The sequence below is a fragment of the Gorilla gorilla genome, chromosome 17 (genome assembly GCF_029281585.2).
Source record: "Gorilla gorilla gorilla isolate KB3781 chromosome 17, NHGRI_mGorGor1-v2.1_pri, whole genome shotgun sequence".
Classification (NCBI taxonomy): domain Eukaryota; kingdom Metazoa; phylum Chordata; class Mammalia; order Primates; family Hominidae; genus Gorilla; species Gorilla gorilla.
This window is the reverse complement of record NC_073241.2, coordinates 89,344,038-89,360,674: the sequence shown is the minus strand read 5'-3', so window position 1 is coordinate 89,360,674 and position 16,637 is coordinate 89,344,038. Positions and strand designations below refer to the sequence as shown.

At 38.1% G+C, this 16,637-nt stretch overlaps 2 pseudogenes; one reads left to right on the top strand and one right to left on the bottom strand.

The window, feature by feature from the left end:
• Nucleotides 1-13,916: 13,916 nt before the first annotated feature.
• On the bottom strand, nucleotides 13,917-14,015 carry LOC115931543 (uncharacterized; annotated as a pseudogene).
• A 1,059-nt stretch (nucleotides 14,016-15,074) lies between these two features.
• Nucleotides 15,075-15,891, top strand: LOC115931450 (SIN3-HDAC complex-associated factor-like; annotated as a pseudogene).
• The last annotated feature ends 746 nt before the right edge of the window (nucleotides 15,892-16,637 follow it).

Genomic DNA, 16,637 nt, shown 5'->3' with positions numbered 1-16,637 from the left:
TTAGACTCCCATTATAGAATTGTTTCATATATATTTGTAACTTTAGGGAGTAAAATATGTTATGAGGTACAATTTCAAGACATCTCTCATCCTTACATCATTTCACACACACACACACACACACACACACACACACACACACACATTCAAACAACATTTACTAACTTCTGGCTTCTGCTTAGAATGTAAGAAACTAGAAAGAGTGTGCTCCCACTGAAGGAAAAAAAAAAGCTGGACAATTTGCAAAATCACAACTATTTAAAACCCATCAAAGAAAGGAACTCAGGGACAACCAACACATCCAAAAGCTTCAAATAAAAGACAGAATGTGAGCACATGTGTGTCTGAAGAGGTGCTGGAAACTGGTCGAACTAGTAGGAAGAATTCAGCTAAAATTGTTAATAAATTACTGTAGTCCTGCTGTGGGATAGCAAGAGAGTACAGAACTCCTGAGAATCGCACACAGACACCCCCACCAGAAAGGGGACTGATATGGTTTGGCTCTGTGTCCCCACCCAAATCTCATCTTGAATTGTTCTCCCATAATTCCTACATGTTGTGGGAGGGACCCGGTGGGAGATAACTGAATCATGGGGGTGGTTTCCTCCATACTGCTCTCATGGTAGTGAATAAGTCTCACAAGATCTGATGATTTTATAAGGGCTTTCTGCTTTGGCTTCTTTCTCATTCTCTCTTCCCGCTGCCATGTAAGAAGTGCCTTTAGCCTTTCGCCATGATGGTGAGGCCTCCCCAGCCACGTGGAATTGTGAGTCCATTAAACCTATTTTTCTTCCCAGTCTCGGGTATGTCTTTATCAGGAGCTTTCTCCAGCATCTCCCCGTGCCCCCAGTCTTTCCTGTGATCACCTAGTGAGGTCTGTGGAGAGGCGTCTGCAAAAGGATCTGAATTTTCCTGTGTCTGTGGCTGTCAGGAGCCCTATTCTCCCCGGTTGTTGGCAGATGGCATGTGCATTCCTTGTTGTTGCTGCTCAGATTTATTCTTAGGTAGACACCATGCCCCTGAATTTCCTGGACAAGGTCTTCTCGGTGAACTTGCCTCTCACTCAATGATAGAAAGTTTCTAATGGTTTGGGCCCAGGACATATTTTTCTCATCCAGGAGTAGAAGGTATTTTTTTCTTTCCTTCCCCCAGATGCGTTGGATCTTCATCTGTGACCTGAAGGTCACAAATGTGCTGCCCTTTCCTCAGCAGATTAAGGACTTTGTTCTACAGAGGAGATAGAGAAGAAGGATCTGGGTGCAGGTCCATGCCTTTCCTCACAGTGGCTGCTCTTGCTGCCCCAAAGCAAAATGGTAATTTTTGCTCCAACGATATTAACAATTACATTAAATATCAATGATCTGACCGGGTGCCCTGGCTCACACCTGTAATCCCAGAACTTTGGGAGGCCGAGGCGGGTGGATCACTTGAGGTCAGGAGTTCAAGACCAGCCTGGGCAACACGGCGAAGCCCCGTCTCTACTAAAAATACAAAAATTAGCCATGTGTGGTTGGACACACCTGTATTCCCAGCTACTTGGGAGGCTGAAACCAGGAAGCAGAGGTTGCAGTAAGCCGAGATCCTGCCACTGCACTCCAGTCTGGGTGACAGAGCAAGGCTCTGTCTCAAAAAAAAAAAAAAAAAATGATATAAACACACAAAAGACAATAAATGTAATCTTAGATTTAAAAAATCTTAAACTAAATGAGTATAGCAAAGTTCCAGGAAGCAAGATCAATATACAAAAATCATTCTATTTCTATATACTAACAATAAATGATTAGAAATTTAAATTTTAAAATATTATTCCCAAAAATATAATTCAATAAGCTATATATCTTCTGGAAAATCAATCATTTGCAATAGTATCTAAATATATGAAATGCTTAAGAATAAATCTCACAAAAGTTGTACAAGACTTATACACTGAAAACTAAAAAGAAATGCTAAGAGAAATTAAAGAAGTCCTGGATAAAGGAAGTGACATGTCATGTTCATGAATTCATGGATTGGAAGACTGAATGTTGTTAAATGTCAGTTCTCTTCAATACTGATTTATACAGTCAATCCAGTCTACAAAATATTTTTGTAGGATTTGACAAGATGATTCTAAAATGTATATGAAAGTGCACAGGACATAAAATAGCCAAAACAACTTTTAAAAAGAACAAAGAGAATGCATGCTATCTGATTTCAAGAGTAAATATAAAGCTATAATAATCAAGACAGTATGGTATTGGCAAGAAGATAAATCACAATGGAACAGAATACAGTTCAGAGGTAGACATACACATGTATGATTAATTTGTATTTAGCGAAGTGTAAAGGCAATTAGTGGAGAAAGAATAGCCTTTTCCACAAATGGTACAGAAAAAATTGGATATCCATTTAAAAAAAAAAAAACTTTACTCCATACCTTTTACCATATGCAAAAAAAAATAATTAATTCAAAATGAATCATAGACCTTAATGTTAAATCTGCAAGTATTTTAGAAATTGAAAAAAATGTTTGACCTTGGGTGAGGCAAAGATTTTTTTTTTAAATCAGCCAGGATGGGAGTGGGGATTGCCCCTGTCCCTGCCCCGCCCCCAAGGTAAAGATTTCTTACATAAGACTTCTAAAAGCATGATTTCTAAGCAAAAAAAAAAAAATAGAAATAAAAAGATAAAGGGGATTTTATCAAAATTTAGAACTTTTGCTCTTTCACTCAATGGTAAGTGATTGAAAATATAAGCCACAGACTGGAACAAAATATTTCCAAATTGCACATCTGAAAAAGGACTTGTATCAAGAATACTCATAAAACTCTTACAATTCAATGTTTAAAAAGTCACATAATCTAACAAAATGTTGTGCTAAATATTTGGACACTTCACCAAAGAATATAACTAAACGACAAATGAGTAATAAATAGATACTCAACATCACTAATGATTAGGGAAATGCAAATTCAAACTACAGTGATATTCATTCCATAACACACCTATTAGAATGACTAGAATTTACAAAACTGACCCTAAGGATGTAAAGCAACTAGAAGTCTCATGCTCTGATGGTAGGAATGCAAATATGATATAACCACTTAAGAAGAGTTGCACAGTTTCTTAAAAAGTTAAATATATACCTACCACATGGCACAACCATTCTGCTCCTAGTATTTGCCAAAAATAAGTTAATAAAAATGTATTCCCGTATGAGTAGTATGCAGATGTTCATAGCAGTATTATTTGTAATAAGCAAAACTGAAATCAATCCAAATGTCTGTCAACAGGTGACTAGATGAACATATTGTGGTATATTCGTAAAATGGATGGAGTGTTTTAATTTTTTAACTTTCATTTTTATGAAAGTACATAATAGGTGTATATATTTATTGCATATAATGGATGTTAGTTGATTATTAAATCTTTCTTATGTAACAACAAGATAAAATAATTAAGATGTGAATTTTTCTCTGGTTACTCGTTGTTCAGAATTGGTATGTTGTGATATGGTTATCTCTGTTTCTAATTTCTAAATAATAATTAAAGTTTTCACTTAAACTTTAAAAGTGTTTGTATTATAGTTAAACATTGTAACTAATTTTTAGTTATATTTCATTTCATATGGTAAGATAATTATGTCTCTAACTTCAGTTTTTAGATTTATTGAGATTTCTTTGGGTTTCATATACAAATGCTTTTATAAATATTACCTTTGCAATGGAAATAAAGTACAGTTACTTAAAAGGGTAAAAAGTTCAATATTAAATCTGCATTTGATTTATCCTTATTTTCCCCCAAACATCTTTTATTTGCAAACCTATAGTAAGATTAAAGGAATACTCCAGGCACTCTTACAGTTCACTTAGATTCACCAACTGTCAGCATTTTGCTACATTTGTAGATAGATAGAGAGATGGAGAAATAACGAGAGAGAGATACAACTTGTATGTGTTTTCATGGACCTCAATACAGAGATAGATATTATTTATTGTACAAGCACTTAAAAATAAGTTTTAGATGTAAAAATTTCAACATGTATACCCTAGACACAAGGACACTCTCCTACATAAACAGAATTCTATCATCATAATGAAAAAAATTAAGATTGCTTTAACTATGTTATCTAATACACAGTTCATATTCAAATTTCCTCAATTGTCTCAATATTGGCAACTAATAGCTTTATTTCTGCCACATTGATAGAATAAATGAGAGAAATGACATGCAGAAAATGCATTTGATGAAATTTAATATCATTTCATGATAAAAAATAATTCTCAGCAAATGAAGTCTAGAAGGGAACTTCCTTCTGATAAATATTATGTATGAAAAAACCTACTGCTAACATTATACATAATAGAGAAATCACTGAAAGCTTTCTTCCTGAGATCAGAAAAAACATAGATGTTCATCACCTCTATTACACCTAGCCAGTGGAATAAGGCCAAAATAAATACATAAATAGTATAATTATTGGGAAAAAAGTAATCATGTAATTATTCACAGATGACAGGATTGCATACATAGAAAAGCCAAAAGAACTCCAACTATAAGATTTTTTAAAGAATTTAGCAAAGTTGGTGGATGCAAACTCATATAGTATATATGTACATATTACTTTTAAAAATTGAAGAATAAAATAAAAATCAATACTGTACACAACAGCATGCAAAAAACCAGATACACAGGGATAACTTATTGAAAGACGTGCCCTTTGATTTACTGAAAACTAAACTGTTGCTGAGAGAATAACTAAATAAATGAACACACCATGCTCATAAATTGAAGACTCATTTGTAAAGATGTCAATTCTCCCCAAATCTATCGACATATTCAATCTTACCCCATTCATCCAGCAGGTGTTTTGGGGAAATCAATAAGATGATTCTAAATTTTATATGGAAATGAAAAAGACCAAAAAACAAAAAACCTGACCAAAAACAGATTTGAAATTTTTTCACTACCAACAAGATTCATTATGAAATCACAGTATTCAAATAGCATGATGTTGATTCAATGATGAACAAACTGGTGAAACTGTGGTACTTTGTTCCAGCAGCAACTGGAAACAAACACACGGAGACACACAGGGCCAATTGTTGCTTGGTCATGTTAGCCTGCATGCCCAGCCCCACGGGCATATGTGCATTCTACATTCTGTGTCCTGTATCTGCTCAGATACTATCTCTCACAGTGTATTTTGGATATAGTTTCTTCAAATATACCAGTCCCTATAAAATTCTGTTCCTATCTGTATCTTGTCTGCTGTTAGCACATTCATTGAGTATTTAATTTTAGCGATCCTATTTTTCATTCCTAGGACTTTATTTTCTAATCCCTTGTTTCTTTTTCATAATCTTTTGTTTTACTTGAAATCTACTTCTCACTGGCAGGCACAGTGAATCACACCGGTAATCCCAGCACTTTGGGAGGCTGAGGCAAGCATAACACTTGAAGTCAGGAGTTCGAGACCAGCCTGGCCAACATGGTGAAACCCCACTCTATTAAAAATTTAATAATTAGCTGGGTGTGGTGGTACATACCTATAATTCCAGCTACTCCGGAGGCTGAGGCAGGAAAATATCTTGAACCTGGGAGGTGGAGGTTGCAGTGAGCCGAGATCACGCTACTGCACTCCAGCCTGGGCAACAGAGTGAGACTCTGTCTCAAAAAAAAAAAAAAAGGGAAAAAATTGACTTCTCTTTTTCATCATTTTAACCTTTTTTAAAATTTTTAAATTGTTCTAGTATTTCCAATTCCTATGCAATTAACACTCATCTTTGCAACATCATTTGCTTTCCTCACTAGATTTTCTTGACAAATAATAATTGTATAAATTTATGCTCTTCGATGGGATGTTTTGATATATTTATAGTAGAAATATTTTTTATTATTTTTTGAGTTTGTCTTTAGCAGTGACTCATTATTCTATGAGTGTCTCCTGTACCTTGGGTTACAAGAAAATTTTACGTTTGCATCTGAGAAAGGGCCAAAGGAACAAATTCCTCATGGCTGACTTGTTTTTCCCATCCAGGCTTCCCAGTACTGTTCAAGGAAAGTGAGTGGAGTTGAAGTTTAAGATTCAGGCATGACACTTGCTCCGAGCTCTTTCACTTCATATGCACCTGCGACCACTATTTGGCCATCACATATACCCAGTCCCCAATCACTGTGGGCTTTCAGTGTCTCCTTGCTATTCTCATTTTTATTTCTAGTTTTGGCGTTAGTCCTGGAAATTACAGTCTTTTGAGCTCATTTTATGTTTATAAGTATTTATAAGATGTCCCATTTGCATAAGCTCAGATTGTTACATTGCTGGAAGGTCAAACATTTGTCCTTTGAAAAGGGGTGTGATAAAATATTTTACTTTTATCTTATTTATTCTGCATTATGATTCTGTGCGGTAGATAGTAAATTTATATATAATAAGTTCAAATATTTAATAGATTCAGCAATAAGCAGGTTTGTCTCACAGAAGAGGCAGGATTCAAAAGCAGGTGTGTCAGAAGCCCAGGGGCATGTTCTTAGACAATACATATTTTTCCTTGTAAATTTCCTTTTTTCTGTTAGGTTAAGAATTTGTTTCATATACACAGAAAAATATGATAAATAGATTGACAGTGAGAGAAAGAGAGGGATGTTTTCTCTGTGAAGAAGTGCCCAATATCATTAGTTATTCTAAGAAAAATTAGAAAGAGCTCAAAAAACACAATAATAGTAGGGAGAAATAAACCATGGTAAATGCAAAATGTATCATTTTCCAAATGTGTGTTTATAAAATTTGTGACATGTTGATACTTCTGTTATAATTCAACATTTAAAATAATAACAATGTTCATATAGCACAACTGTCTAAAACAGACAACCACTAATAAAATATCTATATCAACAAAAAAATGGTGGGAGGGATGTTCTATGTACTTTCTTGTTACAACTGACACATTTGGTTGAGGCTTCTATTTTTTTGCTTCCTTAACATTTTTTACTTCTGTCTTTTTGGGTATCCTCCCTGATATTTGATGAGAAATCGGGAAATATAAAAATAAGTTACTAAAAGCTCTAAATTTTTTAATTCAACCATTGTAAAATTCTTGTGTGAAATGATATGTTAAATAGCACCTAACAATGTTTAAGGAAAGGAGCTGTTGAAACACATCACATGCTTTTGATGGTACAAAGCATTAGGCCACCCATTAACATTTATTTAATTAGGTAGAAAGAAGGATAAAAAGTAGTGAAATGACAGTTTCCACAAAGTTTATCTTGAATCACTGCTTATTAAATCTTGTCATGATAAAGCTAGGTTCCTCAGTATGTCTGTTTAATAAGGTCAGCAATCCTCCCTGCATTATTCAGAAATCTATTTCAAAAATTCTGAGGATTGTTGACTTGTAATGGTGAAATTAGAAATATCTGTTATAGAAAATTACAAGTAGAGAATAGTGTTTATTCAGTTAATGTTGAAAACTATGTCGTAGGTTACACTGATTTTTCTTCAATCTTTAAGGCCCTAAATGATCTCTCTCTGCCTAGTTCCCTTTCCTGACCTCAATTTCCTTCTTTCTCTCTTGTTCTTTCTCCAGCCATACTGGCCTTTCAGCTTTTCCTAGAATACTCCAGGCATACTCAACAAATCTCTGCTTCCTGGAACAGTCTGTTCTAAAATTAGCCTAGTAAATTTCTTCACCTCCTTTGAGTCTTTGCTTAAAGATCATTTTCTCAATGAGGACCACAGCTCAACAATGCAGGGGTTAGGGGTGCCAACCTATGGAGCCAGAACTCCATGTATAACTTTTGACTCCCAAAAAACTTAATTACTAATAGCCAACTGTTGACTGGGAGCCTTATCAATAGCATAAACAGCCAATTAACACAATTTTTAATGTTAAATATATTAGAGACTGTACTCGTACAACAAACTATAGAAAAGAAAATATTATTAAGACAATCATAAGGAAGAAGAAATACATTCACAATACCATACTGCATTTATTGATGCCATAAATATGTTGCCTGTTTACAAGACGTGTCTGACGTTTCTCTGCATCTCAGCAGCGCTCCCAGCATCACTGGTGGCACTTTGTATGAGCCCCATGATGTTATTCAAGGTTTATGGTATTGCAATAAACACAATGTGCCAGAACCTTGAGACATCACTTTTTACTTCCATACACAATGTACTGGAGAGATTAACTGCTCACTCAGAGATGATTAGGGTCACACAGTTTTAAGCTGATACTCACAACACTTAAGCTCATGAAATAGCAACAGGAGGTGAATACAAAATTACTACAGTGGTACAGTATGTGCTACAGTTAATTTTATGCAGTTATGATTCCATCCTACATCTTTACATTCGTTTATATTTCTCTCTACTATGAATGGTGCCACATATGGTCTGTAAGTGTGTGCACTTTTTGATAAATGTTTACCTTTATAAGACTTGTGTATATTTTATGATAGTGATAGACTAATATCTACATATATTTTATGCAGTCATGACATAACTTTTTCCTAATTTTTTCAGTATTTCCAGGCTATGTGGTTCATCTGCAAGTTTTTTCAAATTGTCACAAATCTCCAAAAAACTTTCCAATATATTTATTGAAAAAAAAATTCACATGTAAGTGGACCCACACAGTTCAAACCTATGCTGTTCAACGGCCAACTGTGCTTACTCTGACCACCCTATGTGAAATTGTAAACTGCCTACCCCAACCTGACCCATCCTACTTACTCTGATCTTTTCTCTTCTACAGCTTATCATTATTACTTATTACCCTCTAAAGTAACATGGGTTTTACTTATAAATGTCATGTAACTTATGATATTTACTGTTTATTTCTGTACACATACACACCTACCCTGCCCTGGTTCCTCAGGCAGGGATCTTTTTGGTTCATTGTGGTTGTTGTTATTATTAATGGTAACAAATACATCTCAAGAGCAAAGAATAATATATAAAACATAGTAGATGCTCAATAAAGTGTTGTTAAATTGAACTTTTTGAGCCTTGTGTTTTTCCACAGACTCTGGCTGTACTAATGTTACAATAAGTTTTTCAATCAGTATAAGACTTTTTTTTTTTTTGAGACAGTCTCATTCTGTCACCAGGCTGGAGTTCAGTGGTGCGAACTCGGCTCACTGCAACCTCCACATCCTGGGTTCAAACAATTCTCCTGCCTCAGCCTCCCGAGTAGCTGGGACTACAGGCACATGCCACCATGCCCGGCTAATTTTTGTATTTTTAGTAGAGATGGGGCTTCACCATGTTAGTCAGGCTGATCTCCATCTCCTGACCTCATGATCCACCCGGCTCGGCCTCCCAAAGTGCTGGGATTACAGGCATGAGCCATCGCCCCTGGCCGCCTGTTTATTTTTCTACCTTTCTTTTACACTATGAAGTCCTCCAGAAGAAGGAACTATCTTTCACATCTCTGTATTCCCAAAACATGCCACAGAGAAGTCTCTAAGTAAATGTTTGCTAAAGGAAATAAACTCTTCAAGCAATTGAAAGTGAAGGAACCAACATTTACAGACTGAGAACCCACTCAGTAGCAGACTCACTTCTGTATTTTCCCTGTTAGTAGTCACGAGAGCCTTGCAAGGGGCTATGTTAGCTTTCACATTCAACCTGCCAGAACTGCTAAAAGGCAACTCCAAAGCATGTCTTCTTTCTGCTCCTTCTTGCTTCTTCTTCTTAAAACAGGTTGCTTTCTACAACTCTGGATCATTTATAAACTCTTAGTCATACAAGAATAATCTTTTATAGCAAGGAGTTTTTAAGTGTCCTTGGATTGTATAAACAGGCAACAGAGAGTGGAAAGAAAGATTAATCATTTGAAGGAACAAAAAAAGAAAAGGAAGTACATTTAGATGATGGAATATTATTCAGCCCTAAAAGAATGAGCTATCAAGCTGTGGAAAGACATGGAAGGAACTTAAATGCCTATTACTAAGGAAAAGAAGCCAATCTGAAAAGGCAACACACATTGTATTATTCCAACGAGATGACAGTATGGAAAAGGCAAAACTATGGAGACAGTAAAAAGATCAGTGATTGTCAGAGCCAGGTGCGGTGGCTCACACCTATAATCCCAGCACTTTGGGAGGCCAAGGTGGGCGGTTTACCTGAGGTCGGGAGTTAGACCAGCCTGGCCAACATGGAGAAACCCTGTCTCTATTAAAAATACAAAATTAGCCAGGCATGGTGGCACATGTCTGTAATCCCAGCTACTAGGGAGGCTGAGGCAGGAGAATCACTTGAACCTGGGAGACAGAGGTTGTGGTGAGCCGAGATCATGCCATTGCACTCCAGCCCGGGCAACAAGAGAGAAACTCCGTCTTAAAAAAAAAAAAAAAAAAATTCAGTGATTGTCAGGGTTTTTGGGAAAGGGAGGGATGAACAGGCAGAACACAGAGGATCTGTAGGAAGGGTAAATATTCTGTACAATACTACAATGGTGGATACACGTCTTTATACATTTGTTCAAACCCATAGGATGTGAAACACCAAGAGGGAACCCTAATGTAAACTATGGACTTTGGGTGACAATGATGTGTCAGTGTAGGTTTGTGGATTGTTACAAGCGTACCACTCTGGTGGGGGATGTTGGTAATGGGGGAGGCTGTGCTTGTATGGGGACAAGGGATACGTGTGAAATCTCTGTACCTTCCTCTTGATTTTGCTGTGAACCTAAAAATGCTCTTAAAAAATAAAGTCTTTCTTTAAATAAGGAAAAGGAAAACATCACATCAAAGAGCTCTTGGGTTTTCAGAGGATAAGGACTCAAAATTCAGAGAACACTGGCCAGCTTGCCATTTTACTTCTGTAGATTTTGCCTAATTGACTTCACCACTTCCTTCCTAAAATATCTATGTTGTTATAAATTCTCCAGGGCCTGTAATTATCTACTAGTGAATGTGTCCTCTGTTCTGATTTACTTTCTAGAATTTCACAGCCACTGGGAAATTTTCACTCATTAAATGGCATACATAAATAGAAGATGCTAAATAATCATGACTAGCAAGAAGAGTATTCCCTCAGTTGGATATGAAGTGTTTGAAAGGGTATTTAGAATGTGATATAAATATCTGGTTTTATGTCACGTAAGAGGTGGGCTGAAGGAAAAATCAGTTTGGGGTGGTATGAGACTGCTTCATAAATGCTTAAGGTAATTAAGGTGTGGCCATGGTGCTCTTTGCTGATGTCAATATAGACAGTTAAAATATGTTTATTTATTTGTGTTGTATTTAGTATTACTTTTGAACTCACTGTTATTTAATGTGGAATGAGTCTTTCTGCTATTAGCTACAAGTTGTTCCCACAGGGCTAAAAAAAAAAAATCATCAGAAATACCTACAGCATTTAAGATTGCTTTTTACAGAAACTTTTTCACATGTCAAATTTCCTCTAACATTAAAAGTGTTTTGAATACAACTGATTCCCTTAGATGCCCTTTAGTATTTTAACAAATTTCCCTTCTCAAGCCTTTTCTAGGAAGGGGGAGAGACAGAGAGAGAGAGAGAGAAAGAAAGGGGGAGAGAGAGAGGCAAAGTGAGAGACCCTGAAAAGTACTGTGTTTTCCCAAATAGGGCAAGGGCATTCTAAAGATGGGTTATATATCATTCCAAGAATGTCTTAAAGGCACACAGTAACTACTGCAGTAACATCTCCAGCCTGACCCTCTCCACTCTCGTTCTTCAAAAAGCAGACTGGACCAACTTAGTGAAGAAATAGGCAGAACCACTATTCTCCCACAGTCATTCCTTCTCATTACTTTAATTTAAAGCAGTGGTTCTCAAAGTGTTTTGCCCCAGAACAGCACATCAGCATCACATGGGAACTTATTAGAAATGCAAATTCCCCAGCTGCCCCACACCCACTGAATCAGAAACTCCGGGGCTGGAGCCCAGCAATCTGTTTAACAGGCCCAGTGGGAACTTTTAGGGCAAGCTAACATTTCAGAGTTGTTGATTTTATAGCAGCCATTTCAAACTTGGCTGCACATTGGAGTCACTTAAGGAGCTTAAAAACTACAGCTGTCTGGGTCCTGCCCTCAGACACCATGTTCTACTGTAATTTGTCTGGGAAGTAGCCTGGTTTCAGGACTCAAAGCTCGCTGGGTAATTCCAATACACAGCAACATTCAAGGACAGAAACACTGCCTCAGACCTTATTTCACTCCACCCATGAAAATAATACTGTCTGGGAAAAGATGCCCGCTCAGTGGGCTGGAACCTAAGAGATACTTAGTAAAGGACACAAACCTTAGGTACCCTTCCTGAAGAGACCTTGGTTACATGTGATCTCAGATGCAGGCACCCGATTTCCCAGAACTGTACTGAATCCCACAGTCTTCTCCTGAGTACCCAGATGTTCCATGCTGCACGCAGAGCTCAATCCTAAGGACATCACCTGTGCTAACAGCAGCAGTTAGGAGAGGATTTTCAGGAAATGATAAAACTTGACTTTTTTTTTTTGAGGAGTCTCGCTCTGTCGCCCAGCGATCTTGGCTCACTGCAAGCTCCGCCTCCCGGGTTCACGCCATTCTCCTGCCTCAGCCTCCCAAGTAGCTGGGACTACAGGCACCCGGTCACCACGCCCTGCTAATTTGCTGGGATTACAGGCGTGAGCCACCGCGCCCGGCCAACTTGATTCTTATATTTCATGCTAATCGGGAGAGGACTGGTAGAAAATAATTAAACATGATTCTTATAGTTGATGCTACATTTGAGTTTTAGATTTGGGGGTAAAACTTTTTCTAACCAACGATACTGGCACCTTAGGATCTATTAATAACAAGTAAAAGTATAACTTAAGATACAAAACCTATGCTTCCTTCCATTCTGTAAAGCAGCCTTGGTTGGACCTTCCCTGCACTCCCATTTTCACTTTATTTTAGCACAAACAAGGCTGTCTTCCAGGTAATTGCTTCCTGTCTGTTGCTGCTGGTAGGCTACCGGCAAAGAATGCATTTTATGCATCTCTGCATCCGCAGGGCCCAGTGCTCAGAAGGCATTTCTTAATGCTTGTTGAATGAATCAGCGAATGAACTATGAAAGCTTCACATAATCTTCAAGACAGAATTTATATATTCCATCAGCAACCACAAAATAAACAGATTTGTGTCTTTAGCATGACAAAAGCTGTAAAAAAATAGTTTTTTACACAGAGGACTGAGACCCTTTTTCTTAATTTTCCCTTGTTCCCAACAAAATCTTTAGAAAACTAGAAGATTGAAATTTTTTTAAAAAAGAAGTTCTGACCTTCTAGGAAAGGAGGAGTGGAAGGCATTCAAAACCCCTCAAAAAAAAAAAAAAATCCAATAACAGGATAAACTATTTATCAGGAAAGAACGTCTCTGCAATGCATGTTTGTGCATTTTTGTGCATGCAGATTTCTCATGTGTGTGAGAAATAGGGCAATGGTAATATGTTTAAAAATGGAAATCTGTTTTGCAAATAATTAAAATCATTTAGCTACTTTCATAATAGTTTACTTAGGATTTATATTCTAAACACAATCTCTAAAAAGGGGGTCTACAAACTCTTTTTGTGAAGGGTCAAAAAGTAAATATTTAAAGCTTCATGAGTCATGTGGTCTCTGTTGCAACTACTCAGCTCTGCCTTCTATAGCACAAAAAGCAGCCGTAGATTATATGCAAATGAATGGAAGTGACTGTGTTCCCATAAAATTTAATTTCTGCTCTCTAAATGTGGCTCAGATGTATTCCTTCCTTTTCTTCTCTGCTGTTGACACCTGTGGTCTTCACCCTCATTAGAGCTCTGAAATCCTGGCTTAGCCATCTCATTCATTCATTTATTCAACAAATTCTTGTCCACCATCTGGGATGTGCCTAGGCATTGGGGTATGTCCTTGGGAATCTAGGAGAGAAGAAAGCTCTTCTGATGGTTTTGTGGTTTTTTTTAATAGAATACTGCACAAGTGTGTGTCATCCTTGCACCGGGGCCATGCTAATCTCTGTATCATTCCAATTTGGGTATATATGTATTGCCAAAGCAAGCACCCTGCTGGAGTTTATAGTATGGGGGGGAGAGAGACTACATATAAAATAACCATGTGTTAGAGCAGTGGTTCTAATGGAGTGAGGGGTAGAGGTTCCCTCCTGGGGCCATTTGGCGATGTTTAGAGACAGTTTCAGTTGCCATATCTGGGGATGAGGTGCTTCTGGCATCCAGTGGGCAGAGTCCAGGGATGCTGCAAAACGTCCCACAAGGCACAGGACAGGCCACCAGAACACAGTTATATCCAGCCCAAAATGTCAGTGGTGCAGAGGGTTAGAAACTCTGAATTAGAACTAGTTTACAGTCCCACCAACAGTGTAAACTAGTTCAACCACTGTGGAAGTCAGTGTGGCGATTCCTCAGGGATCTAGAACTAGAAATACCATTTGACCCAGCCATCCCATTACTGGGTATATACCCAAAGGACTATAAATCATGCTGCTATAAAGACACATGCACACGTATGTTTATTGTGGCATTATTCACAATAGCAAAGACTTGGAACCAACCCAAATGTCCAACAATGATAGACTGGATTAAGAAAATGTGGCACATATACACCATGGAATACTATGCAGCCATAAAAAAGGATGAGTTCATGTCCTTTGTAGGGACATGGATGAAATTGGAAATCATCATTCTCAGTAAACTATCGCAAGAACAAAAAACCAAACACCGCATATTCTCACTCATAGGTGGGAACTGAACAATGAGAACACATGGACACAGGAAGGGGAACATCACACTCTGGGGACTGTTGTGGGGTGGGGGGAGGGGGGAGGGATAGCATTGGGAGATATCCCTAATGCTAGATGACGAGTTAGTGGGTGCAGCGCACCAGCATGGCACATGTATACATATGTAACTAACCTGCACATTGTGCACATGTACCCTAAAACTTAAAGTATAATAACAATAATAATAATAATAATAAACTCTGAATTAGAGATATGATCAATGCTCTAAGAATGGAAACAGGCAGGTGAGGGAGGCGGCGGCGAGCGACGCGGTTCACCTCCTGCTGCCCTCGCCCTCGCCCCTGCGAGCGGCCCCGACGCCAGATGTCTTATTCACCAACAAATCAACCAGGGAGCATTCTTATTTGCTGGCTCGGCGTCTCTCTCAGCAGTCACCGGAGTGCCGGAGGGGGAAGCGCGATTTACGGAAGACTATTACCCAGAAGAAAAGATGTTTGTTTTTCACAAGCCAAAGATGTACCGAAGTACAGAGGGCTACTGTATTTGCAGAGCTAAGTCCTCCAGTTCTCGATTCACTGTCAGTAAACGCTATGAAAAGGACTTCCAGAGCTGTTTTGGATTGCATGAGACTCGTTCAGGAGACATCTGCAATGCCTGTGTCCTGCTTGTGAAAAGATGGAAGAAGTTGCCAGCAGGATCAAAAAAAAAAAAAACTGGAATCATGTGGTAGATGCAAGGGCTGGACCCAGTCTAAAACTACATTGAAACCAAAGAAAGTGAAAACTCTATCTGGGAACAGGATAAAAAGCAGCCAGATCAGTAAACTGCAGAAGGAATTTAAACATCATAATTCTGATGCTCACAGTACCACCTCAAGTGCCTCCCAGCTCAATCTCCTCGTTACAGTAACCAGTCAGATGACGGCTCAGATACAGAGATGGCTTCTGGTTCTAACAGAACACCAGTTTTTTCCTTTTTAGATCTCACATACTGGAAAAGACAGAAGATATGTTGTGGGCTCATCTATAAAGGCCGTTTTGGCGAAGTCCTCACTGACACACATCCCTTCAAGCCTTGCTGCAGCAATAAGCAAGCAGCTGCCAAGAAGCCAGAGGAGCAGGGGCCAGAGCCTCTGCCCATCTCCACTCAGGAGTGGTGACTGAGGTTTTTATGTAGAAGGGGAACAAAAAAAAATCTGAATTTTGAAAAGACCACAAAGCAGCAAACTGACCTTTTTTTTTTTTTTTTGAGACGGAGTTTTGCTCTTGTTACCCAGGCTGGAGTGCAGTGGCGTGATCTTGGCTCACTGCAACTTCCGTCTCCCGGGTTCAAGTGATTCTCCTGCCTTAGCCTCCCAAGTAGCTGGGTTTATAGGTGCCCGCCACCAGACCCGGCTAATTTTTTAGTTTTAGTAGAGACGGGGTTTCACCACATTGGCCAGGCTGGTCTCAAATGACCCTCTTATTTTTAACTTGGATACCTGCTATTCTGCCAAAAGACAATTTCTAGAGTAGTTTTGAATGGGTTGATTTCCCCTAGTCCCACAAACTCTGAAGCCAGTGTCCAGCTTACTAAAAAAAGAGTGGTACATAATATTTAAGATGCTGAGTATTTCATAGGAAAGCTGAATGCTGCTGTAAAGTACTCTTTTTTTTTTTAATCCCCTTCTAATGAATGAAACTAGGGGAATTTCAGGGGACAGAGATGGGATTTGTTGTATGATAAACTGTATGTAGTTTTTAGTCTTTCTGTATTGAGAAGCAGTGGTTGGGGCATTTTTAAGATGGCTGGCTACTCGTTTTCCCTCATGATAATAAGTTTGTCATAACTCAGTAACATGAACTTGCCCCTAGAGGTAGTTGTTAATGATTTTTAAATATTAAGGTCTTGCCAAGCTTGTGATGATTCAAACCTGTACTACTGATT